Source organism: Pezoporus occidentalis, unplaced genomic scaffold (genome assembly GCF_034315485.1).
Source record: "Pezoporus occidentalis ecotype Australia unplaced genomic scaffold, CSIRO_AGI_Poc_V1 ctg53, whole genome shotgun sequence".
Taxonomy (NCBI): Eukaryota; Metazoa; Chordata; class Aves; order Psittaciformes; family Psittacidae; genus Pezoporus; species Pezoporus occidentalis.
Genome location: NW_026915866.1, coordinates 1,126,424 through 1,152,482, shown reverse-complemented (window position 1 = coordinate 1,152,482; position 26,059 = coordinate 1,126,424). Strand labels below are relative to the sequence as shown.

The 26,059-nt window shown below is 41.7% G+C and overlaps 1 protein-coding gene and 1 long non-coding RNA gene across 2 annotated transcripts in view; one reads left to right on the top strand and one right to left on the bottom strand.

The window, feature by feature from the left end:
• FBXW7 (F-box and WD repeat domain containing 7) overlaps positions 1–16,907 on the bottom strand; it is a 173,608-nt gene extending 156,701 nt beyond the window's left edge. Inside the window, exon 1 of the mRNA XM_062637520.1 lies at positions 16,770–16,907. The gene's annotated coding sequence lies outside the window, so the exon portion shown is untranslated. The remainder of the gene's footprint in view (positions 1–16,769) is intronic.
• Positions 16,908–17,952: 1,045 nt separating this feature from the next.
• Positions 17,953–26,059, top strand: part of LOC134173487 (uncharacterized) — a 50,588-nt gene continuing 42,481 nt past the window's right edge. Inside the window, exon 1 of the long non-coding RNA XR_009968277.1 lies at positions 17,953–18,900. This is a non-coding gene — a long non-coding RNA (uncharacterized LOC134173487). The remainder of the gene's footprint in view (positions 18,901–26,059) is intronic.

Sequence of the window (26,059 nt, the reverse complement as noted above, 5' to 3'; positions counted from 1 at the left end):
AACACTATTATTATGGTTACAGGAAGATGCTTATCTTTTACAAGTAAAGTTTTTAAAGTACTCTGACAACATCAAGAACGAGCTGGGGGACTGCAGTGGCATCCCACCTGATTTTAGCATTGTTATTATTACAGAGACAACAACTTTGAGAATTAATTATTATCACTAATAAAAGTCTAAAATATTGAACTAATTTTCTTTGTCTTAACCATACAGCCAGGAAAAAAAAAAAAAAAATTTGCTCATTTAAACAAATTCTCATGAAGTAATTAAAGAAACAAAATACTGTCACTTAATTCATTAAAAGATTCTGTCTAAGTCCTGTGTGTTAATTACTTAATAAAACAAGCCAGACAATCAGGAATAAAAAAAAAAAGACATTTGTTTTGAAGACTAGCACAGTTTCCATTCAGAACTATATGAGCACTCAATATGCTTCCTTACAGCTACAGTACAAATACTTTCTTACTTTACACACATGTTCCTTGAAAAACAGCCTTCAGAAAGTCAATCTTGCCTTTTCTTGTTTCAGGTGGTTCGCCACACTGAGCCACTTAGGAAGAAAAGCAACGGGAGAGGTACACGGTCTCTTGATTTTTGCATTGCTGAGCTCAACTCAGAACTACATTGCTCTTTTCCCCGCACACTTTCCTTCTTCACAAAAAACTTTTTCTTGTGCTTTAACAGAAGGTCAATGGCTATCACTTCTCTACTCTAGCACAATGGTGAATTGAAACAAGAACCCATAGCTGTTTGGGCCGACAAAGCAACCAGTATGTCTAAGCCAATAAAGCGATTTGTTCATTAAAGCTACTAATAAAGCAACCTTTTGTTAGTCTATGAAACATCAGAAACCTCACAGAATGCATTTAACTATGCTTTCTTAAAAATCACCAACTCAAAAGTTCCAAAATCTGTTAACTTCACCACTTCCTTAAACTGACAATAAAAATCCTTTGCATTAACTTTTTAAAAGATAGTATGTTCAAGGCAAACTTTCATGCCTATTCAGCAACAGAAAAGTTTAGGGTTCTTGGTGAAGGTATCCCCTCCTGCCAAAAGCTCAAATTTAACAGATTTAATGACTTATGCAAAGCTTCCTATGCAACACTTACAATCTGTAATAAAAAGAGCACCATAATACTGTACAACAACAAAATTACTCAACGGATGCACTCAGTTTGGATCCAAAGATTCATTTGGATTTGACAAAAGAAATTAGAAGAGCTGTAGTGAGCAAAGACCAAACATGCTGTAAATACCTGTGCCCAATGCTTTCAATTAAACTGAAGCAAAGTTTGAACCTCAGGAGTGTTGCTGAGGAGATGGGGAGAGGGAAGGGTATTGTAACTATTGCTGACAACCAGCTCTAACACGACTATGGCAACAAACTTCCTCCAAGCAAGATCAGTATTTTTGCCCTAACTTTAGATGTACAGCATCAGCAACCCTTCAAAGAATTAAAATGAAGTCTCCTCCTTTAGTCACAACTTCTAAACTTGCTTCGTTAAGAAGTCAGATCCATTATTCTGTGATTAGAGACTAGGAAAGAGGAGAGAAAAATGGAAAAAAAAAGAAAAAAGTGCATCCTTGCATCTAATCACCACCAGCTAAGCAAAAAAGCCAGGCAGATATAGTTCCTGTGAACCACCTTATTTAGAAGCTGTGAAAGACATTTTTACCAGCAGTAACACATAAATATTCTAGCTGCATAACACGTTAACACTGACAACAAAGCAAAATAAGATCTGAGGGGGGAAAAGTATGCATATGCACTCTATTACTGCTATTTAACAGTGTAATACACCTTGTCCGAGTGGCAAGCCAGTGTAAAACCAATGTGAAATCATTCTGCTACCATTTCTCATTGCTTCTTTTTGTCAAGCATAGTGCTAACTACTGGGGGGTTTTACATGCACAACCATCCATGCAAAAATAAATAAGCATGTTTTATCCTTATTACTGCAATTTTTCAGTGCCAAGATTCCCATTTGTTACAATGGATGTAGCATCTGAATTCTCAGAAGTTCTTGTAACAGAATGACGGTAAGATATTTGTCCCCACTCAGAGATATTTACAATTAGCCAAGGTTCTGACTTTGCTATTTAGAAAAATAATTTATATTTATAAAATAAACAAGTCCACTATCTGGGACAGTGATAGGATCCCTCCTCCTACACTGTGACTCTCACTATCTAGCCATGAGATTATATCCTCCTTCTGGAATTAAGTGCTTACTCTAACAATAACACTTCAATAGCACATGAAACTTTTCAATTAAACAGTTATCAAGCAGCCTGATAAGGCACAGAAAGACAACTGATAGCTGAAACAAGAGTCATACCACGAGTTTCGCAGTCTTCCTAACTACTGCCAAACAGTTAATCAATGAGTAGTCAAGTAACCAAACTATCACCACATTTCATAGCAAAAACAGGCAGGTGGTTTTGCTTATTTGTAAAGTTTCAACCATCTTCTAAGTTTATCACTTAAAGGTTTTCTTGGACTTTGAAGTGTTTGGCCTACCACTGCACCACTGACATGTGCTGGCAAAGAAAACAGCAGAACAATAACTATTGCAAAGACATCAATTAAAAAGAGAGAGTTACACAAAAATTTCCTTTTGCCTATATCCTCCTTGAAAGCAAATAAATACAACTTCTAAATAGTGATTAAAAATTAAACATAATGCTTTCCTAATAAAGTTCTGAATTCACATTTTGCTAATTCTCTCTGTCCGTACCTGACCAATTCTTTCTACAATTTTACAGCCAAATGTCCATTTAGGCTTAAAAAGATTCACACAAGAATAAGACCTCCATAAAACAATATGCTGCCTGATATTTATGATCAACTGCAATTTTAGTTTGCTTAACTTCCAAAGTTAATCCTCTGCTTTGGTCCCATTCTACTCCTCTCACAGTACAAAGTCAACAGAATTTATGCCCCTAAGTGACTTTAGTGGAATTCACAAATCCTGCTCTTCACAGATTATCTTACTCCTTTTTCACTAATGAAAAGTTCACAGTACTTTTTAGATTGTGTTATTAATGACAAACTGACAGTTTTGTTCTGAAGCAACAACAGTTTATCACTGATGCAGCAAACATTCATGCAGACTTAGCTTTCTACAGGTATTCTTTTGACTACATTTAAGTGTATACTCCAATGACTGCAGGATTAGACCTGGGTTTCATTTATCCATCTTCACCTCTACTTAACAGAAAAATGATGACAGCCTATACCAGTAGTGGTAACAGAAAATTAACAACAGAGGTAAAAATGCATCACAAGTGTCTTCAGATTTGTCTCAGTAATAGGGATCAATTTGACAAAAATAAATAAATAAACACAACTCCCTATTATTCTTTCAAATTTTAAAGATTTTAAAGAAACATTTTAAGTTGCAAGCCATTAACACATTAAGGCCTCAAAATGTAGCTTGCAGAATCAATTTCTTCTACATTACCTTCTACAAATTACCCGTTAAATAAAAGCTTTAGAGGTTTACAGAAAACCTAGCAGCACCTAATTTACTTTTCTTCACAAAAGTAACCATATATATGAGGATAATTTAAAAAATGGAAGTTGACAATGTACTATCAACAAAGCAGACCAAAAGACAACTTCATCTACAAGAGCTGAACTTCTGTTCGCTTTGCCTGGTTGCAACAGTTGTAATACTAACATAGGAAACTTGCTATTTATCCTTTCAGAAAGATCCTAGTATTATTCTTTTTTTTTTTTCCTTAGAATCCATATTATCAAGACACTGAAATTTAAGAGCTGCTAAGCTGATGTTCTAACCACATTAAAAGACGGCCACAGGAACAGCTACACAGGAATTGCCATTTCCTGGAGACACAGATGAGAATTCCTCATCCTTACTTCAGTACCCGTCATTTCCACTCGGTCAAGCAATTCTCCAGGAAACATATCCCTGATAGCTAAAACTTCAGTTGCAGTTGCTATTCTGAGGGTTGACTTTAATCCTGAAATACTAGTAAGCACTGGTGCCCAAACAGCACCTCTCATTTTCAATAAGGAAAATCAAGCAGGTAGTGAAGAAATATCTGTCCTCTTACAGATCTGCATTGTTTCAGCAAAAATTACTTTGGTATATAAGAACTGGTACCTGGAAAATGGTCCGTTTCAGACCAAAGAGCCCAGTTTCAAGGGACTATTCCAGTGACAAGTGACATTAAAAGCAAAGGATAATACCTGACTGACTGTTCATTGCCCTTTCCAGCACAAACACTAGACAGCAGCTAATGAAGGTAGTAGGAACCAACTTGAAAATATGAGTGACTCTTCAACCAATAGCTAGTAGACCTGTGGAATTTGTTAAGAAAGCATACAATGGAGATGAAAAATTTACATGTGTTCAAGGAGAAATTGGACAAATTCTGAGATAAATCACTCAAGAGTTTCTAGATAAACATAAGATTGCTTATCTCTGGCTCAGAGATTCCGTGAACTGAAAGTAGCTGGAGAGAAAGCACGAAAAGAAAAATATCTAACCCTTATCTTGTTCTCAATGTTCCCAAGCATCCACTTACAGAGGTTTTGAGATGGGTCATGTGAAGAATTAGGAAACTTCTAGGTTCCTGTACAGGATTTTCTCCTTTATGGCTGCTTTCAGACATAAGATACTAGGCTAGAAAGAATGCCAGTGTGATCCAGTAGAAAGGTCTACCACCAAACAGTCCTTGCTGCCATTTGTCCCCTCAGAAAAGCTAAATGACTCGCTCCGGGTTTACATGCTGTTTTCCCTCCTGAAAAGGGATACAAAAAAATAAATGGAAGATCAAGTCTGTTCGCTAATTAAGGACACATCTACACTCCTCTTAGCTCCCTCTCCACTGCACATCTCAGTGTTTCTGCCATCTGAATTCAAGACCTCCTAGATCCTAAATTCAAAGTCTAAGAAAGCCTGCCTGAGCACTCTACTACACAATCTGGGGGAATGGAACAGAGCTTATAAACCTAAATGATTAACACCTCATTTAGAGAAAATCTGATACTTTCGCATTTTCTAATTTTACAAGCAGCAATCAGAACAGGGTTATGTCAGAGGAGAGAAAAAAAAAAATTTGTAAATATAAAAAAATTACATTAACATCCTACTAACAATACCTGATATTAGAATGTGGGAAAACACAGTACTTAGCTGCATTTAAAAGAGCCAGTAAATATGATTTAGCATGTTACAAGCAAACAAGCCTTTCATGAATCAGCAACTAGCTGAAACAATTGTTTAGAGAATACTGTTGTAAACCATATGCAGGTTGGTACCAGAGAACATATACAGCATGGTTTCTGGAAAGGAAACTATGCTTCTTTTTTTTTAGGCTAGGAGAATTTTGTAACAACAATGGTAAACTTAGGAGAAATTGCTTAAAAACTGGCTTTCAGAAAGCCTCCCCTAAAGTCTCAAGGGGTCATAAAGTAAAATTAATCTTGGTGTTAGGGGAAAACATCATTTGCCTTTAGACATAAGGAATAAAGCATCAAAACAAAAAGCAGTAAGTGGTCTGCTGCAGAAAAGGGTTAACAGCAGAAGGCCAGGGTTCTGCACCAGAACTACATTGCTTAATAGTCCAAGAAGGCAAAAGTGGCAAAACTCACATCAAAATGATTAAGGTTAAGTCGTAAGAAGGAACTGTAAAAACTTCTGACAGTCTAATCAGATAGATCAACCGAAACACATGAAAGACAAAAAGAATTATCAACAAAGTACTGCATGTCAAGGTGAACATTCTACTCACCAATTTTCTGGATTTTAACAATAAATTCCGAGACACATTTACTCTGGATAGTCCATTTAAGAATGATTGAAAAAAATGTTAGAATGTATGTATAATGTTTTGGACAGTATTACAACTGGTACATTATAAACTGAATAGAGCACTCAAAGTAGGCACTCCGTAAGTATCCAGCACTCCAGGTAGGCACACAACGCAAACAAAAAAAAAAAAAAAAAAAAAATGGTTTGAAATGAAATGCTAATTAAACTAAAACAGTTTCAAAAACAAAAAAAGGTGGAAGCTGACAACAGTCATCTTAAAGGGAATGCCAAAAAGCATCAGAAGGATCAGGTATGTTAACTGTAACTAAGAGATGCAGAGTAACACAGGAAAAAGTACAGAAAAATACTAAGGACTTTGAGTGAATATGGGGTTAAAACATCACATGTAACATAAGACATTACTAAGAAATTCACTATTAGTATGACACAATACATTTTCAGCAGCAAGTACATGCATACAGCAAGTGATCAGATCCCCAAACTTGGTTAGAGGAGGGGAAAAAAAAATTAAAAAAAAAAAAAAATCACTTAAACTACAAACCTAACATACTTTTATAAAGCACTACAAGTTTTATGAAACAGTATAATAAGCTGTAACAACAGTTAAGATGGATCTTGAAGAACAGTAATCTACTCAAAGTTTTATACTTGAAACTTTTCAGTGGCACTACACACCTCTCCAGAAGTTATTTGAAAAGGAAAGACAAAAAAGATACATGTTCTATAATGAAATCCTAACTATTTTCTGAAGGTGGTAACTAATAAGCAGAAACAATAGCACAAAAGTTAAGTTGTCAGCTCTCCAATCTGTAGAATTCTTGAACATGATTTTTTTTTTTTTTGTGCTTTGGCAGCAGCTAGCAAGCATACACATGGCTGTGCAATAGTTACAGCACATACTGCCTTAGCCCAGCTAGCAATTAGAAAAGGTTGGTAGGTTTTATGCGGCATACTAGTCGGGCTTCAGGATCCAAACTTATTGTGATACGGGAGGTCACAGGATAGCAATGAGGATCCTGTTACTGCAGTGGTGGGATACAGCAGCAGGCAGAGGATACAAATCCACAGGAAACTAGGTTTTGTCAGCTCTGCTGCTCATAGAACAATTTGTCTCCCTTGTGTTTTACAGATTTGAATACTAATGTTTCTGCACACTGTGGCTTTGATCACCGTATTAAATGTAGCTCTACTGAATAAAAGGATTAGTTTGTCTCCATTGGCATAGTTATGACTGTGCTGTGAAGAGAACACTAGGGGAAAACCTTTGAAGATCAAGTGTGCGCTCCAGTTTGTAGGTTGAGCTGGTAGTAGTAGCTAAAGGTGTTTTGTGTCATGCATATACAGTATGACACACAAGACAATACTTCTGCAGTTTAGTATACAGATTACAAGCATTTTTAGATTACTTATATTTGTCTTGTTAAAAAGGGCAATCCCACTCTCCCCTTACCCAAGGGGCTAAGATGGCAGGCAGCAGTAGCACTCATGTTGGTTCATGACCAGCTAGATTCAAGAAGTGGACAGCACAACAACAAAAGCCAAAAAGGGGTGCAGGAGAGCAAGATCAGCCAGTTGCAGACATACTCCACACCAGCTCCAGCACATCATCAAACTACAACCATGAGGTTTCAGAGAACAGCTAAATTGATCTAATGGCCTGCCTGTGCCATTTGGGGGATTCACTGCCAGCTGCGCATCCCCCAGCATGCCAGCTCCAGCACACATTCCATGTCACATTGAGCCAACTCAATTTAATTTTTAGTTCTCTTCTCACCTAAGTCCAGGGACCTAAAATGGTAGAAAACAAACAGCACAAAAGTAATTACCAAAAAGTCGTATTAAACCAATAGCTAGCACAGGAAAAGGTTGAGGGTGAGAGAAATTCTTTGGAACCATTCCTTTCAGCAGCAACTAAGGAAGTACAATGCAATACAAAATGACATTACAATAATGGACAAGTGAATGTAACATCTTGGGAACCCTCACTCTTTATAAAGTTTGAAAAGATTTCATTAAGGGAGGGTAAACTATTACAATTTTAAGTTTCTCTTTTTTAATCTTTGCTAGGTCATGTCTAACCTACGCAATCAATTTTGTTCCCACCTCACTGCAGTGTAAACAAACAGTAGGAATGAGAAGGACCAAAACATTAACATTTCTTTTGTGCCTCCAAACAAGCTTTTGTTTTCCCAGTCATTCCCAGCACCCTTTTGAAAGGTTCCCACAGCCCATGTAAACAACACGCAAGCAGAGAGGGATGACTGTATGTACCTCCTACATAGGCAGCCAACAATCACGGCATGTAGCTCAACTAACTAGACAGCCACACATCCACCCCACCACATGGGAACCCACCCACCTCTACCCTTCAAACAAAAACCCTGCCTGTGCTCCTGAGTCATGCTGAGTGTTATCTAGTGCTCCCACCAGGCACAGCCAAACATCAGTAATGGCTGAGCTAAGTTTGACCCTGGGTTATTTCAGTGTCAGCCCACTTCTTTTCTGTTATCAGGAATTACTTGATTTCAAACTAGCCAAGCATAACAGTATTCAAAGGACAAATAACAATTAAAAAATTGCAGGATTTATCATGGTAATAAGCTATAAAGCTGGGAATACAACACAAAACCTGAAATCACAGAACGGTTTGGATTGGAAGGGCCCTTAAAGATCATCTAGTTCCAACCTCGGTGCCACAGGCAGGGACACCTTCCACTAGACCAGGTTGCTTAATGCCCTGTCCAACCTGGCCTTGAAGTTGAAATGGACCTGGAAACAAATCAAATGAATGTCAAAGATGTTCTACTATAGCAAGTCATGCCTAAGAATCACCCCAGTTTTAATGCACTCTCAAGTATGTACAGGTTTCAAAATTGAGTTAAGCTTCTAGACAAGCTAAGAAACTGACATTTTGGAGATAATCAGGGTTAACACAAACATACTTTGGTATTACAGGTTTGAAAATTTCAGGCACCTGTCTATTAGAACCCACCCAAGTTTACAGCCCACACAAGATATTCTTAGCAGGACCTATTTCACACATATCACTTCCCTGAAAATATATAATGTCAAAATACAGGTAAGATTACTACTGCATTACTAAAGGACCACCCAAGCCCTCATGGTACTCATGCCATGTTTCATGAACATGAAGCAGCCATTCAGGACTGCATGCTGCATAGCTGGTAGTGCAGACCAGATCCATGGCAAGACGAAGTCAAGCAAGCCGGGAGTGAAGTAGTGACTATGTCTGGCTCTAAACTGGATGAGGGACAGCACAGTCAAAATCCACTTGCTATCACAAGTATGTGATAACACAACTAACACATCATGAAAGTGGAGGGGTACAAGTGCCCCCTTCCACCAGAGGCTTGCCACAAGGGTATGCACATCTGTCCCTCTCCTGCATATACAGAGAAGTTTAAACATGCACAAAGTGGGCAGTCTGGGGTGGAGGGAAGTATAGCAGGTTGAATCACTGTCTCCCTCCCAGAGGACTCTTGCAACAAGTAGCATGTTAGCAGAAAAGCAATTCCCAAACATGCTGCTCCAAACAAACTGACTATTTCAAATTCCATCTTGCTGGAATATCCAGTGGGGCCTGCTATCTAGGTACATGTAGAACCAGTGTCAAAAGTTTCCTGGGGAGGGTAGGGAGGGGAAACCCACAAAGCTGCTTTGCCTTAACGTGATCTAAAAGATGCCCTCAAGATCCATAAAAACTGTCACAACTGTACTCTGCAGTGAACAAAAAAAGAAGTTACCTGTCATCACAGTGATCCACCTACTCATAGAAATGCCACAGATCTAAAGACATATTCATCAGCTCTGGCAACAACAGATGAAACTGCCACAACGGAACTCAGAAACTAATATTATGAACAACTTCCATGAGGGTATCTCCAGGATCACAGTTTAAGGACCCTTTCCTACTCTGCTAGGAGATCTCTTGCTTTGAGCACCACTGCAGGAATTAAAACAAAGAGACAAGATATAAACAGCCAAAGAAGTAGGCACTCCTGGCAAACTGCAGGTTTACTGACTACCTGACCTGAGCTCAGAGCCACAAGTAACACTGCTTGGCAAAGACACAGCACATGGTAAAGCAAAGGTGTAGACATCCAATCTTCCACAGATTCAAAACCATGCCAAGCTATGTGGCACCACACTTGCCACAAAAGATGAATGACATTTCTTCAGAGAGGCCAGAATCCAAAGCTGTAGTCTCAGTTATCATTACTAAGTAGTTATGGCATTGAACACTGAAGAAAATACTCTTTCAAAAAAACGAGCCTTATTAGGCAATGAAGTCAACAAAAGCACGTACCCACTATTGTCAGGTCTAGCAAAACGCTGTATTTTGAGGCTGCAATTGCTAGTGAGCAACTTCTCAAGCATGAACTATGCTACAATGCTGAAAGGCTTGCACTTGCCAGTGAACACACTGAGCAGCTTAACCTCCTAAAAAGGGAAGTTGGGAAAAAGCTTGAAACCTTTTATTCCCCGTTGGCTTTAGCTTGTGGTGTTTTGGGCTTGTCAGTCGCTTTGTAAGACCAGTAGCTTGTCCTGAAGTAGCCTGTTCACTTCTGAAAACATTGTGACTATTTTCATTCCTTCAGATATACAAGAACACACATTCTATCCTATAAAAGATATCACATTTTACATGAAGAACAATATTCTTTCACATGCAGTTTGTAGTACAGCAAACTCCCTAAGAGTGTAGGCAGATCTTGCACGCTACAGCAGATCTAAATGTAAAGTTTCACCTTGAAGAAAACATGATAGACTTTACCCTGAAAAACACACACTCCAAAAGTATTCACCAACATCTGTGAGAACACAGAGCCAATGTATGCAGTAAGCACACTACGCCAGTAAAAGAGGGCAGAGTTAAGCAGATACTGTCCATAACACACACCCTGGGTTAGCAGTTCCTGTCCTTCAGAAATTCAAAGCAATTGCCACAACCTACAACAGCAGAAAGGCCCAGATGAGTAACCCTGACTCCGCATGACCAAGTTCAGGAGTACATCAATACATCAAAAATAACCCAAACATTCCATGTGCAGTCAGCTTTTCACCCTCACCCGTAAACTCTTTGATAATCCCAACAAGAGAACACAGAAGGGAAGTGTAACCTGCATCCTGTCAAGGTCTCCTGCCACCTTCTTAGCCACCCAGAGCAACATTTCTAAAGGAAGAGGTGCTGAAGATGGAGAGTGACTTGCTCTGACATCAGACCAAAAGGCTGAGGAACTGCAAAAGGGAATATAGGAACAAGCATAGCAACTACCCCAAAATCAGTTCAGGTTTCTAACTTTCAATGATAGCACCGTGAGTTAAGAAGGGGCACCAGAGAAGAGAAAGAAAGAATCCACTGTTATAACCCAGGATATTGCAGTGGCAAGACTCTCTGATAGAAGTTTATGAAGAGTTTAAAGGAAATTATTGCAATTTCTCCTCCCCCAATGTTCCCCCTCTCCACAGCTCCAGCTACAAGGCCAGGTCTCACCACAGCACACCCACACCTCTCGGCTCCACCTGTCTTTGTAAGGAGGCAAATGCTGTGCTTAGAAAGCATTGCTTCAGCAGCGTGCCCTGCCCTCTGAATACACCACACCTCAGCCTGCCCATGCTGAAGAGCTCAGCCTTCTCAGTGTTTCTCCAGAGAAACAGCAGGCAGTTGACACCATCCATATTATCACAAGGTTTTCAAGAAAGCAAGCATTTCAAAACATTCACATTTTGGACAGCCAGTATTTAAACAGGAAGCATTACTTAAGATTACCTTAGAGCTGTCCTTTTGCTATAAGCAGCCTTCCAGTTTCGGGTCACAAGACAAACTAAATTCATCTAGGCCAGTTTAGCCATTTAGTTACTACAGGCTTCCATGATGCTGTAGCGGCTAGAAAACAGTCCAGCATTCTGCATGGCCAATCAGAAACACTGATCAAGCAATTTCAATAAATTAATTACTTTTGCCTCCAATATTCAAACAATTCCATGCCCTCATGACATCTAAGGCATATCAAAATATTATTCTATATACTAACAAGGTATTTGGGTTACAAAACCTGAACAGCACTATTAAACGGAAATTGTTCTTCTTCTTTAAGTACAATCTGAGGTAAATATTGTAAAATGTATCATAGTGGTACAACTCTCAACTACAGCCAAAACTGAAAACAGCACATATAATTAACATATCCCCTGCTTCTCCACTTAGGGCCCTATTTGTGTTTAGTAAAAAAAAAAAAAAAAAAGGCAAATTTTACTGGTTACTGCAACAGCCACCACTGATCATGTTGGAAGGATTCAAGAGGGGATAAAAGAGCTGCTTGAGAGCAAATCTTGCTCTTGTAGCTACTTATGAGCATGCACCTGCTGAAACCATTGTATCAGAATTGTGCCAGCAAAACAGCACGCACCAACACTCCTAGTACTCTAGCACAAAGCCAACCCTCTCTGCTCAAGATACAGGCAAAGCTTATCTGAGCTAAGCAAGCTCATTCTAGACAATGGGAACTATCTCACACACCTCCTCTTCCCAGCCAAGCTGTGGGTGCTGTATTCTCCAGCCTATGGTAAGCATGTTCAATTGTCCCAGCAAATGGAAAAAATGTGTGCTGATAGGTTAAGATACAACAGTATGGAAAAAATACATTGTTTCACCCTTGTAAAAATAACTGCAATTGTTTCAGAGAGCACTGAGAAAACAAAATATTGAAGAGCTACTGAATAACAAAGACCTATCCATTTTGCAAAGATGAGCAGTCTTGAGGAGACAACCACATACTTCTTGTCACAGAAAGCGTGAACAAGACTGAATGCAGTAGTTCCTTTCTATTCTGACGCTTGCTACTTTTGAAGTACTTGACTTTACAAACTAAATTATAATACACAGGCATTCTGTTTCCAAATTTAAATTATTTTTAACAAGCTTTGGAAAGAAATCTGCTATTTCAAAATAAATGGGGACACACACACAAAACAACACATAAATAGTTATTAACAGTTTTTAAGCACAAACTTCAGGAATATGGGCTGTGAGTGGAAGTGCTTACAGATAAAAATCATATCAGTATTACAGACAAAAAAAAAAAACAACTGGCAAGTATCTATTAGAAACCACTTAACTGCAATGTATGCCTTGATACAGGATGAATTCTGGAGTGGCTGATCAGAACCACTGGTGGAATGAACTAGGGAGTATCCACAACATTGCAACAGAATAATTGCTCCCATTCTTTGCCCAAGAAATGTTCCCTCAGAAGTGAGCTGCAATGACTCTTGTGTTCACTACAGCCAAAAAGTATCTTCCATATGCAGAGTTCCCAAAGACAAAAGGCAAATGTGTACTTGAATATTTAAGTGCTTATTCAAATCATTATGCTTCTTTACTAATTCCAGCTGAGCAGAGAATGGAGCTAAAAAATTACTTTTTTATTTCACACATAATCTTTATAAAGTGAAAGCATGGTTCTCCAAACCATGTCCCATTTTCTATTAAACATAAAACTGTGACAGGTTAGGAGTGGACAGGGATCAAGTGCTCCTCCTCTCTCCTCGCACAGGAATTAGAAGGTATCCAACACAGCTGACTTCTATATTCAAAACAAGTCACTAAGCAGTGAATTGTCCAGTCTTCCCTCAAAGGCACCAAACATGTTCACCCAGGAGGAAGCCACTATAAGGGTTGCCAAACACAGAAATGACACAGCCCTGGAATATGTACTAGGAACAACCAGAAGGGTGTTCTGCAAAAGGGACTTACAGCACATAGCGCTGCCTACAGTTTTTCACAGACATCCACTGGTCACCACTGGGAAACAGGGCTAAAATGACATTTGATTTAAGCCAAAACAGTCTGTGTAATAGTCAGTGGCTGTATCACCACAAAGCAAGACCACGAAGTTTGTTAACAGTAAGTTACGCTTACATATTCTAGTCTCCATCAGACAAATATTTGAAGTCTTTGTAGTCTCTTGCAACAGCAAAGGCGATCTTAAAGTCTGTAGAAAAGATCTTGGTGAACAGCTTTTGCCTATCCTGTGAATATATAGGCCATTTCAATACAGAACCATCCATCAGTTTCCACTAAATTCACTAAATCACAATACTTTGTCACAGGAGAACATTTTCAAGAGTACACGCAATCCTCCTTGTCTCTTTCAAGAATTACCTGATATACACAGTCCCCATAAGAGAAGGCTGAAGCAGCTCTGCAGATAGGGTCTACACATAACATTTATTTCAAATGCAATGCACATACAGTCAGTTAACAAGCATGTGTTCTTCAGAAAAAGATCTGGAAGATTAAGTATGTTTATTAAAAACAGCCTGATTTAAAACACGCTGACCATAAGAGACTTAAGTTTACTTTAAAGAGACAGAATAGCATTCCTCTCTGTTTAATAACTTTCAGCCTTAAATAATCACACCCTATTTTTTTTTTTTTTTTACTGATTCAGAGACAATAAATTCCACTGAAGTAATTAAAAAAACTTTTGCAAAGTACATAATGAGGCGAAGTCGAGTTAATTTGTCAGAGGGTAAAAATTATTCCTTTCCCTGAATTTAAAAGCTATTTATTACAAAAGCTTCTCTAACAGTTAATGCAAATGAAAATCACATACTTTCTGATAAACATTTACGTTTACAAACAAGCACCACTGTAATAGTAAATTATTCAGATTGAAGAAAGGAACTACCCTGATTAAATGTTAAGCTGCGATAGGAGAAAAAAAAACAAACCTGGGCAAAAATCATTTTAGTATCAAAGTAATGTATCTGCTTGAGATACCTAGAACACCAACTAGAATGCGCAAGTACCATCAAGAGACAGAACCAGACTGCCATTAGCAATCAGATGATGATAGGAGTGCAGAAAGGGCAGATTTCAGTTTGGAACCAGGAAGTGATATAAAAGTAAGTGTCATCACCATGTCCAAAAAAGGACGTAACACCTTTTAGCTCCTATAGGTATTACATAGAGCATAGCACTGCCCATCTCTTTAAGACTATGGCCTGAAGAGAATCCAATTTCCTTTCCTGACCTCCTAGTTCCAGGGCCAAGAAGAGCAAAAAGCAAACTGAATGGAACGTTCAGGTTCTTTTAAGTCCCTTTTAAAAACAGGGAACTTAAGATACAGAGATATTTTGGTCTCAAAAGAAGAGTCTTCTTACCTGTCAGAATACTTGGTATCTAAAAGAAACTGGGAAATGTCAGGTGCCTCATCCACCTTTGAACTTCCTACTGATGTCTAGGTTGTCCCCTGAGTTTTTAGAGGCTGCCTCTTTCTCACTGGAATAGACAAGTACACAGCTGGGAAACAGACCTTACCCATTCTCAAGCATGTATCACAAACTAAAGCACAGAGTGAGCATACACTGCTGGAACTCTGGAGTATAGCTTTCCCTTCACACATGTGTATTTTGGACCTTCAGCCACTATGCACTTCTGCTACATCTTATTTTTCTCTACTTTCAGTTCCACCTGGTAAAGAAAACACAGAGGAGCAGGATCCCAGCTACTAACCCACAGGAAGTTCACAAGCTGTTTGTTCTTTTAATGAAGAACCAGACAACCACAGAATGGTTTGGCTTGGAAGGGACCTTAAAGATTACCTGGTTCCAAGCACCCTGCCACAGGCAGGGACACCTTCAAATCCTACTTTTCCCTTCCAAGTCTTTCTAGAATCCTTCCAGGGAAATATGAAGAGGAGTCATGCAGAGCACACGTTTTGCAGTTATGATGTCAGGATCTATGCCAGAACACTATCAAATAAATGACATTCAACTTAATCTTTTCACTTTTTAGTGCGTAGTTTTCATATCGTATCGTATAATCACAGAATGACTTGGGTTGGAAGCTACCTTAACGATCATCTAGTTCCAACCACCCTGCCATGGGCAAGGCCACCTCCTACTAGGCCAGGTTGCTCAAAGCCCTGTTCAACCTTGCCTGGAACTTGTAACAAACACTTGTATAAATTTTAACTCCTGAATAGAACAACTTAGTGCTGACAGACATAAACGTTCCTTTCCCAACCAACTACTGTGGTGGTGTTCTCTTCAGTCAAGAGTAAGTTAAGATATTCTATTAAAACAGCCTAAGTTCTGCTGCAGTTTTTGCTCAAGTTCTGCATGCTGCAGAAGCAAAAGCTAAAAAGCAAAGCAAACCAAAACCCAGGCAAACACAGTCCCGGTAGTAAACGAGACCCTTCGCTCCCCTGCCACAGAATAAGGTTTGGAGTGAGAGCAAGAGCACTTGTTCGTGCTTCGTGAAGACACAACTTCTTCGACAAACAGGAAGAGCCAACATTACTTCTGGCTTTGAAACGGCACTAGAAAAATGCTTTACTTGAAAAAGCAACTCAGTAACGTTTTCCCGTAACAACTGCAGCAGCGTTTTCCACACGGGCGTTATGTAAATGAGCAGTCGGGAGGCAGCCATAGGGTCTGTTAGGAGCCATTCAACCCTTTAGAGAAGAAAAAAAAAAAACAGCACGGGGGGGTGTGGGGGGCCGTGTTTGAGAACCTCACGGCTCACAGACCGCTGCCGTGCGCTCCGCTCCCAGCCTGGCACAACTTTCCGCCCCGGCGGTTCCGCTCAGCTCCCACGGGCGGGGACCGGGGGATCCCGAGCCCTCCAGCGGCCCGCCGCCTTTGTTCGCAGGGGCCGGCGCTCCCGGCCCGCGCCGCGGCAGGCACAAAGGGGAGGCAGAAGTTGTGGAGGGGACCTCAGCCCTTCACAGAGGCGCCCCCCGCCCCATCCCCTCAGCCCGCGGCAGGCGGGAGCCGCCCGCCCGCCTGCGGGGCACCAGACCGTGCGCAGCCGGCAACGTGAGCCGCATGGGAAGCGGCGGCGCGCCCGCCCCGGCCTCGTATAGCTCCACCGGCGGCCCTGGGGCACCCAGCCGCCCTCCGGTGACGGCCCCTCCCGCTCACACTCACTTTTCGGAACGCGCTCGGCTGGGCTCTTCCTCCGTTCGCGACGCACAAGTCTTCCCGCCGGCGGGGCGATGCCGGCGGCGAGGCGGAGCCCCTCTCCCCCGGCGGGAGGGGGCACGCTGCCCCCTGCCCCGGGGCTGCCGCCGGGGGCCAGGCGGCTTCAAGAGGGCAGGCAGGTCCAGGCCCCCCTGGGCGGGCTGTGGGCAGGTGGTCCTCGGGGTCGGGCGCTGGGCCCGCTCCCCCCACCGCCCCGCCGGCTGCGGCTGTCCCGGCGGCTCAGGTGCGCCGCCGCCTCCTCTCACATGGAGCCGCCGCCTCGCCGCCCCTCGCTGCCCCCCGGGCCGGTCCCCGCGCCGCCGCCGGCCGGGAGGCGAGTGGCTCGGGCCGCGGCCCCCGCCCCACTCTTCCCTCTCATGCACTGCGGGGGCCGCCGGGCCTCGGCTCCAGCGGCGGGGGGGTCGCTAGGGCCCCAGCCGGGAGGCGCGGGGCAGCCGGGCAGCGGGGCTCGGCGCCGCGGCCGCTCCGCTCTCCGGCATGTGGGAGCGGCGGCGCGGGGCGCTGGTCGGCGCAGCGGGGCAGGGCCGGGCCGGGGCCGGGCGCAGGAGGGGGGCGGCGGGCGGCAGCGCCCCGGGATCCGCTCGTTTCCTGCGGCGCCGGGAGGGGGCGGGGAGGGCGGGCGAGAGAGAGAGAGGGAGAGAGAGAGAGAGCGCGAGCACGGCGGCGGCGCGCACGGATGACAGCCGTAACCCAGCAACAGGCACCGCCCCGCCCCGGTGCCGGCGCGGGGCGATGACGCCACAGGAGGGCAAGGTGGAGCCGAGCAGGTACCGCCGGAGCGGCACGGTTCAGCCCGGGACAAGGGGGCGGGGCCAGGCCTGCGCGCAACCGCAGTGGGCGGTCTCGGCGCGGCCCGCCGCGCGGGGTGGGGAAGCTCGCGGGTTGAGCGCGACGCGGGGAGGCGGGCTCCGTCACTCCTCCTCTCCCCGCTGACGTCACGGCGGCGGGGAGGGCGCGGAGCCGTTTCTCGCAGCGCTCACGTGCGGCGGCGGGCGTTGGCGCTGCCATGGGAACGGCTCGCCGCGGCCGGAGGACGCCGGCGTTGTGCCTCTGTACGTCAGGAGCGGCGCGGTGTTCTTGAACGGCTTGGGACGGCGTTTGGAGCTCAACGGCCGGTGCCGTGCCGCGGGTGCCTGCAGAGCTCGTGCCCAGCAGGACACCGTGTCTCTGGTCGGGCTTCCCGCAGCGGCTCCAGGCGCCTCAGCTCAGCAGTGAGGGCGGCGGTCATACAGGCCCTGCACTCCTGGAGATGGAAAGTACAGAGTAATTATAGGAGCCTCTGGCATTGCGGAGTTGTGGCCCTTACAGAAGAACTCTGCTAGGGTGCCTTCAGTACGCAGTGCAGAAGAGGCAACGCTGTTCGTTTAACATGAGGGAAAAAATACTTAATTGCCGCTCATTAAGTGTGTAGGACGGCTGCTCACAGCCTGTGCAGCAAGAAAAGCTGGGGATCTGTGGAAATAAAACACCGAAAAATAAGTGCTCTTTGATCGTGTTGCTGTCATGAAATGCATACACGAGAGCAAAACTGAAACTACTCCTGTAACTTCGGCCTGTCATTCCCTACCCTTTGCATGCTACTCTTTGCCATGTCACTGTATGTGGCAGGCAGACCACGGGCAGGTGGTGGCTACCCTGCCCAGACACCATTCTAGCCCTCCGCCAGGGCTATGCTGAAAGCCACCTGATTGCCCAATGGCTTTTTGCCATCTGCCGTTCACCTTTAATACCGCCTCTTATTCTGCGCTATCTTACACTCGATGTTTTTTTACCCTTTCTCATAACCTCCTTTACCTGATTTCTCTCTTCCTCTGTATTAAAAACAGATGTTTGGGCTTACATGCATCTGTAAACCTTTCCTTGTCCCCATGTGGATGACATAACAGAGGAGTTGGTCTCCAGAGCTACAGCCAGGCCCCTTCCTCAACTGCTGAAGCTCTACACCACAGCCACTGCCTCACAAATTATCAGGGGGTGCTTTTGTAGACAGCAACCGCCTTCACCAGTGAGCCCCGATTCCTCACAGAGCATCACTTACCTTTCCCACAGAATGACAAAGCAGGCCTCTAATGAATATGTAAGTAAACATGTAGTCAGGTAATTAATGTAAGGTTTATAATTCTGGAGCAGTCAGGAATTAAGTTTGCATGAGTAATCTAATTCTAATATTTTCATTTTGGTAAGTGTTTTTTCCTCAAAGTTGACAAAAATGCATGTGCATGTTTTGCCTTCTACAAAGGAAATAGAAATGCTAAAACTTTACATCTACAGGATGGATCTCTGCCCCTTCAGCTAGGAGAATGGAGGTCTCTCCCTTCAGACCTTATCCACATCAAGGGATTACTAGTTTCTGTTTCTTGGACATTCTGCTTATTCTTCTAGCTTTCCATTGTACTATGGTGTTCCCCCTCTGCCAGTTGAATAATAGATTTACACATAGATCAAACATCTGGGACGCTGAGTACATACTACTTGGGAGTGAAAGAAGGAGTTAGCTGTCTATCAAAGCAGATCACTGATAATGGCAGATGCATCACTCAAGAAACAGAAAATCACTATTCTGCCAGCACCAATGATAGCGCTGAGACTGTATGTGGATTTAATGAAAATGTTACGATTTTTTTATTAGTCACAGATTAAAATGGTTCAGAGCCTAGTCATTAATGGAAATGTGGTCACGACTGTACTTCAAACATTAGGGATAAAAATAGGATCGTACTGCAGATCAATGTACTGGCAGAACTAAACTAAGCAGGGAGATTAACACTGTCATATGCCAGACTTCAGTGCCACCACACATACAGTTTCAATAGAACTTCATTTTAAAATAAAACACAGAACAGTTTTAAGCAGAATGTATTGTTTTCAGCAAGCAATCCAGTGAGAAGGGAAATAAAACTTGCCACAGATTATTAGTGTGCATGAAATAGTGACTGGGGTTTTTTAAACACGCTGTCTAGAGGCTGAAGGGATATCTGCTGGCTGTATGGATGTATTTTCTTCCCATGGTGTTTGTAATCTTCATGAACTACCATCTGTACCAGAAGTTGGTATTAAGCTTAATGACAAGACTGCAATCTATCATCTTTTTTATTACTCTTAAAATATATGTAGAAGAAGAACTGCACTGAAATACATTAAAACTTCCCTATGACCTTGGCAACTGAAGAGACTACATGCTAAAAAGCATAGAAAAATTAGATGATGATTCAAAAATGAGTTATCCAGAAGAGAGAGGGCATATGTATTAGCAACAAATCTACAACCAAATTGTTATTATAGAGGGAAGCTGACCCTGTATCGTACTATGTCATCTTTATAATTACATAAATAATAAGTTGAAATTACCAAATGAAAGGAGCAAATTAAAATATTAAACCACTATTTTTTTAAATCTGATTCATTTGCCAATATTTCTGGTTTTAATAGATGCTTATGATAAATTTTGTAAGCTTGAAGTGCTGCTTGGAGATTAGAGGAGTCATAAAGGATTTCTTTGTGTGGGGAAAAACATGGACCTAAATGAAGTTAATGCTGAAGGAGGCCTTCTGTACAAGGTTTAGTCCATTTTGACTAATGCAGTTTAAATCCATATCCTTACTTTTTTTAAGCCTATTTGCCCCAAATGTTTACAGATAGCTATATCCTAATGGCTTACAGTGCTGTGCCTCACACTGCCTGCAGAAATTAAAATGTAAACCGAGCGCTGTCTCAGATCTTTAACCTGCCCATATCCAAGGCAGCTCCATGTGCCAGGGTTTGGGGTGACAGAAGCAAGCAGCCCATATATTTGGGTCACAGTAGTGCACATACGTTGGGGTCTTGGACTGGGGAGGGTTTTGGAGGCAGGGTTGTTGCCTGAGAAACACACCCTTTAGCAAGGCTCCTACAAGGAGGAAGTCCCACTAGACACAAATGCCTGGCTTGCAGTGAATTGCTGATCCATGTTTTAGATCCCTCCTGTCAAATGCAGGTCAGAGCTGCGAAGAAGCTATGCTGTTGTGCTTCAGGTGTAGGAGGAGGCAGGCAATGGAGCGGGGGATGCCAGATCAACAGCTGTCTTAATCACAGCATGTTCTGATGGGTGAGAAAAATCTCAGGAGCAGACAAAAGGTAGCAAAACGGGCAAGATAAGCAAGTGACAAGGGAGTAGAACCACACTTTCTGTTGTTAGTGAAATACAGATTGGTTCGTCTGTCTAGAACTTCACCCCACTAGCTGCAGTGCATATGTTGCACATAGGCTGTCAAAACCTTCATGCTAAATCTAATAATTCTGACCTCCTGCTGCCACTTCCTAAGTGGTATGAAACATCCTGTCTGCCTGCTGCATGTAAGGATATGACGGACTTCAAATAAAGAAGCAACGAGCTCCTTTTCTTACAGACAACCTTCCCAGCAAATTCACAGTTAGTTCTACTTTTAATTCCCAACAAATGAAACTGCTGTCCTCGCTGACCTTGTGAAGTTCATTTTAAATAACCCTGCATGATGGAACTGAAACCTCCTCCCTCCCAGCAGCTAGAACTTTGGTTCATTTCTGTTTTCTTATTACACTTTTCAGGACTGTTTTTAGAGTAACTGGTAAGGCACAATTCATGTTTCTCCCATGGTTTTACTGAGTACTGTAAAGCTGTGTGCAAGTAAGTTGCACCAGACTGAGGTAATAAAATCATGATTGTAGGTAGAACCTATTCTATTCAAACAAAATATAGAAGATACAACAGAAGTGACAACAAGAAAACAAGAATGAAAATTTTCTTTCATCTTCATTCCCTTAGGAAGCAGGGCCTCACAGACCTACTGAGCCCAGGCAGAGTTATAATGTAATTTTTCTGTTCCAATGAAAGGAGCAGTTAAAGAAGACGGAGCTAGCCAATATATCATTTTCAAGAGACGTAACAACCTAACACTTCCCAGTTACAGACAGAAAGTCTGGGAAAGAGAGAAGAAATTTCCAAGATAGATAAGGCAAATTTTCATGGATGCAGTCAAATTAATGGAGCCTATATCCCGACCCTCCTCCCTGCTTGGGAGACAAATGGAGTAATTTACTGCAACCAGCATCGATGAAAGTTTAGCCACACATAACTGCAGCATGGATCAGACTGCAAATTAAGATAAAGAACAGTGCTGTGACAGCATCAGCTTGGGAACCTGGTAGCATAGATGTCTCATCAACAAGGAATTTCAACCTCAAACCATAGGTTTTGGTGACAACGCCATCCTTTGCCATGGATATCTACTTAAAATTTCATAGCAGAGAGGGTTTGCTAATTCCTACCCTGACTCAAGAAAATGGCCACGTTTTTGGCCATTTGGCTGCAGAGATGATACAGAACAAGACCTTTAGTTCCCTCCTCTCCACCCCCCCACCCCTCACCCCCCACCCCCATTCCCTTTCTCCATTTCTGCTCATTCTGTTGCAGGTACTGCAATGGTTTTGGCAAGAGCAACATATACAATAAAAGAAACAGTGCAATCAGTGAGAAGGCTGGCTAAAGATTGTCTATATAAATATATTAGTTTTCTAATTGTTAATTACCTTTGCATGTCTAGCTATAGCTTAATGCAAATACAACTTGAGTTAAACACGTCCGGCCTAAGTGTGCTACATATTGATATTTTAGTTTGCTTTTAATACAAGAGTGTTTCTGGGGGTTTTCTTTACTGTTGAACACTGCATGCAAAAATGTACTTTTAAAAGGTACAGCTTTAAACAAAAACACTGCGTTTTGTGAAGTGTTTGGAACCGAGCCTTAGTTTGACCTAATATATGCAACGTTGCAGGCTCTGATCTCCAACTTAAAAACCTCATGGGCAGGTATTTAACTCCATCCCTACTACCAGCACACCTGATAACGCAGTGATTTCTGAATGTTCTCCAAATCTGCACGAGAACACGAGTTTGTCATGTCCACCAAGGCCATGATTACAGCAGGACTAAACCAGCACTAGAACCTTATTTAAAAGTAACTGTACCCAGAAAGGTCAGGGCAGACATAGCAAGGATAGTGTAGATCAATGTATCGGCAAAACTACATTGGGCAGCTTGCCTGAAAGCTCACTGCTAGCAAGCTTTGTCAGTCTCTTGCTGCTATTTGACCTGAAATTAATAGTAATAAAAAGAATGTTCAGATATCTAAGAGCAGTTACTTGTCCCATAAAAGCCATAGAGGGAACACAGAAAATCCCCACAGGAGAGCATCTATTCTGTGCCTCTGTCAAGTACTAGTTTATGAAACATCAACCTATTTATAGTATTTGTCTAAGTGTGTAATTGATGTTGAAAGTGTTAGCACCTTTCTTCTATAAACTATATTTAGCCATGGTAGTCTAACTGTCATTGTAAGCAAAGCAGGTTTGGTGGAAGCAAATCCTAATAAGGTATCCCCCAGTACTGAAAATAATTGACTCACAGTTGTAGTATTTAAGATATTTATAATACCATTAAACAACAATTTGCAGGAAACCACTGTGGAAACCTGTTTTCAATAACATTACTCTTCTCTGCTATACACTGACCTCAGTGCTGAATAACCCCAAGCCTTAGCAGAGCCTTCCTCCTTCCCTAGCCACCCTCAAAAATTTCATTAATTTCTTGTCCACATCTTCAGGTGTAGTGCTGCAAAACTTAAGATTCATGTTTTGACTTAATTTTGAATCCTATATTTCAAATACTATCTAAGACTGCCCTGTTCACTGGCATAGTTAACATTTTGTGCAGTCCTCTCCCTGTGGCCATCAGCACCCACCCCCCTAGATACATTTTTTAAAACAATTGTTCAGTACATCAGCTCTTGCAAAAAGATTTGCACAGATGTAAAAAAAAACAATCTTAGGAAGAAAATCACATTGGACTCATGTATTCAGCTAACTTGGGGAATAATCACGAGCTGCAACAGTCAATACAGCATTCTCATCAATTAAAGTTTCTGAAGCCGTTTCTACTTTTGATTTTAATTATGTGGCTACAAAATGTGATACTGAAGTTTTAGGCAATCAGTACCTGGTTCTCCAAACTAATAAAGTCAGGGGAATGGGGGTAAAGACACTTTCCCAAAGCTATCTGAGAGAAACAGCTCTCAATTTATCTGAATTAGGCTATTAGTACTGCCATGGAGCGGCAAAAGTATCTCATCAAATTCTAGGCTTTGAGGCCTTTCTGAAATTACGTTTTCCAATCAAAAACACTGGAAAATGGATATAAGCCTAGAACTTTATTTCAATTAGTTTGCATTCTTTCCAGTTAATAGCTTGTTTCCTGTGTTGTTTTCTTTTATTTGGTATTTCATCCTTACTTCTCCTATGTCTAAACAAATCAACCTCTCCTGTGACTGAACAGACTAGAATCAAGTTTCTGTAGTTGTGCTGCTTCAGAATAAACTTTAACTACTTACATTTATTACATTAAAACAATATTTTAATTATATATATAGACATACAGAAAGAAAGTGAGCAAGAACAACTTTTGCAGTTCTGAGCTGCATACTAAAATATCAAGACATAACTGTACAATACAATCTGAAAACTGTACAGATCTGGCAAGACATCTGAAAAAGGAATATTCTTTCTATCTCTTTTTGATGCAATCCAAAATAATGGTTATGGCTAGCCGGTCATGCTGCTATCCTTTTTTACTTAGCATCAGCTAAATAAATCCAGGCCCCTAGGAAGAATGGAAAGACAGTGAGGTTTAACATTTTACACTCCCTCAGTGCTCTTTGGGATAATTTCTCAATAAATTATAAACAATTTAACACTAAGTTATTAAACTATAGAATGAAGAGTGGCATCTACACAGCAGATTTAAAGAATAGTGCTACACTGTATGGCTTCCTTTAGAAAATGCCTTTCCCATCAGATAAACCCATGTCACGTTAAGTCCGAAGGCAGCCAAATGCATTGAGAAATAGAAACATTCAAGTCATAGGGAACACTAAACATTTAAAGTACCTGCATCCAAGAGCCCAGCTTCACAGAGAGAATTCCCAAATTTGCTTTTCAAAGGCAGAACCAACAGACATTACCTAAGGAACCAAGCAGACAGCTGCAGATTTGTTCTTTCTTCAGAGCGTACATTTGCTGTAGGCAGATGACACAATTTTTTCCAGAAAACAGTAGCACAGACAGCTATATAGGCTCCTAGGGAAGGCCCTGGATCAGGGGAGGGAAAAAATATTAACAGAAACTTGTGCTGAGTACTGTCTTTTTCCCCTGAAAAAGGAAACCCTGTAAAGAGAAGGTGTTACAGCCCTGACCATTGCTATGATGAACAATTGCTTAAGATTATTATGTTCTATTTATCTCGGATACAGAAGTGAGCAGTGCAGCATGAAGGCCCTTTCCAGAAGATAAAAGCTAGGGATCTCCAAGCATAGCTAGGAAAGATGGTCTTGAAATAAGAAAAAAATTCCCTGAGTGCTTTCAGGGATTATTCTGAGGGTCATCATCACTTTCAGATACAGAGCTTCTGTGCAGACTATATCATGCAATGTGAAGTGCTTCAAAATAAGTGCTATAAAATAATAAACCAGCCTGAAAGCAATTGCATATTAGAAGTAAGTAGTCTCAGCTGCCTGAGAGGGAAAGCTGAAGGCAATTCCAGGATGTTCAGAGGCTGTCCAAATAAGTTTCCAAAAACGTACAGGATTCTTATATAGTTGGACCCTCTTACTGGCCCTGTCATTGTAAAAGCAATTATTTTTTTAAATGAATGTGTTTATGGGAATCAAACTGTTAGTCTGAGTATCCTCAAATGTGGTTCTCATTAGCAAGGTGTTACCACACCTCTCTTGACTAGTAGCTAGTATTCCTTTGGGTAATATTAACAGCTGCAATCAGAGACTGTTAACTATTACCCAGATTAAATAGCTTGTCATTCAGATTTATGCAATCAGGAGGAGGAAGTAAGGATGAATTCCCTTCTAGCACTCACCAGTCAAATATTTACTGTAGTTTAGCTTGAACCATGTCATAAGCTTGGAAAAAAGTGAGATAGCATAATATCTCTTCTGAAGCTCTGCTCAGGTCAGGTTCTTCACTGTTCTATTAAGCAAAGCAATGAGCCTACAAATGTTATTTTGCAGAATTACCGCTTAGCAGAAGCAGTACTAGAATATAACAAACAAAAATCTTTCAGCTAGAACATCTTCTCAATTATCATCTTCAGTGTTGCTCAGAAGGTTACCATGCAATAAGACTTCTGATTCAGCAGGCAACCTTGATCCATGTTGT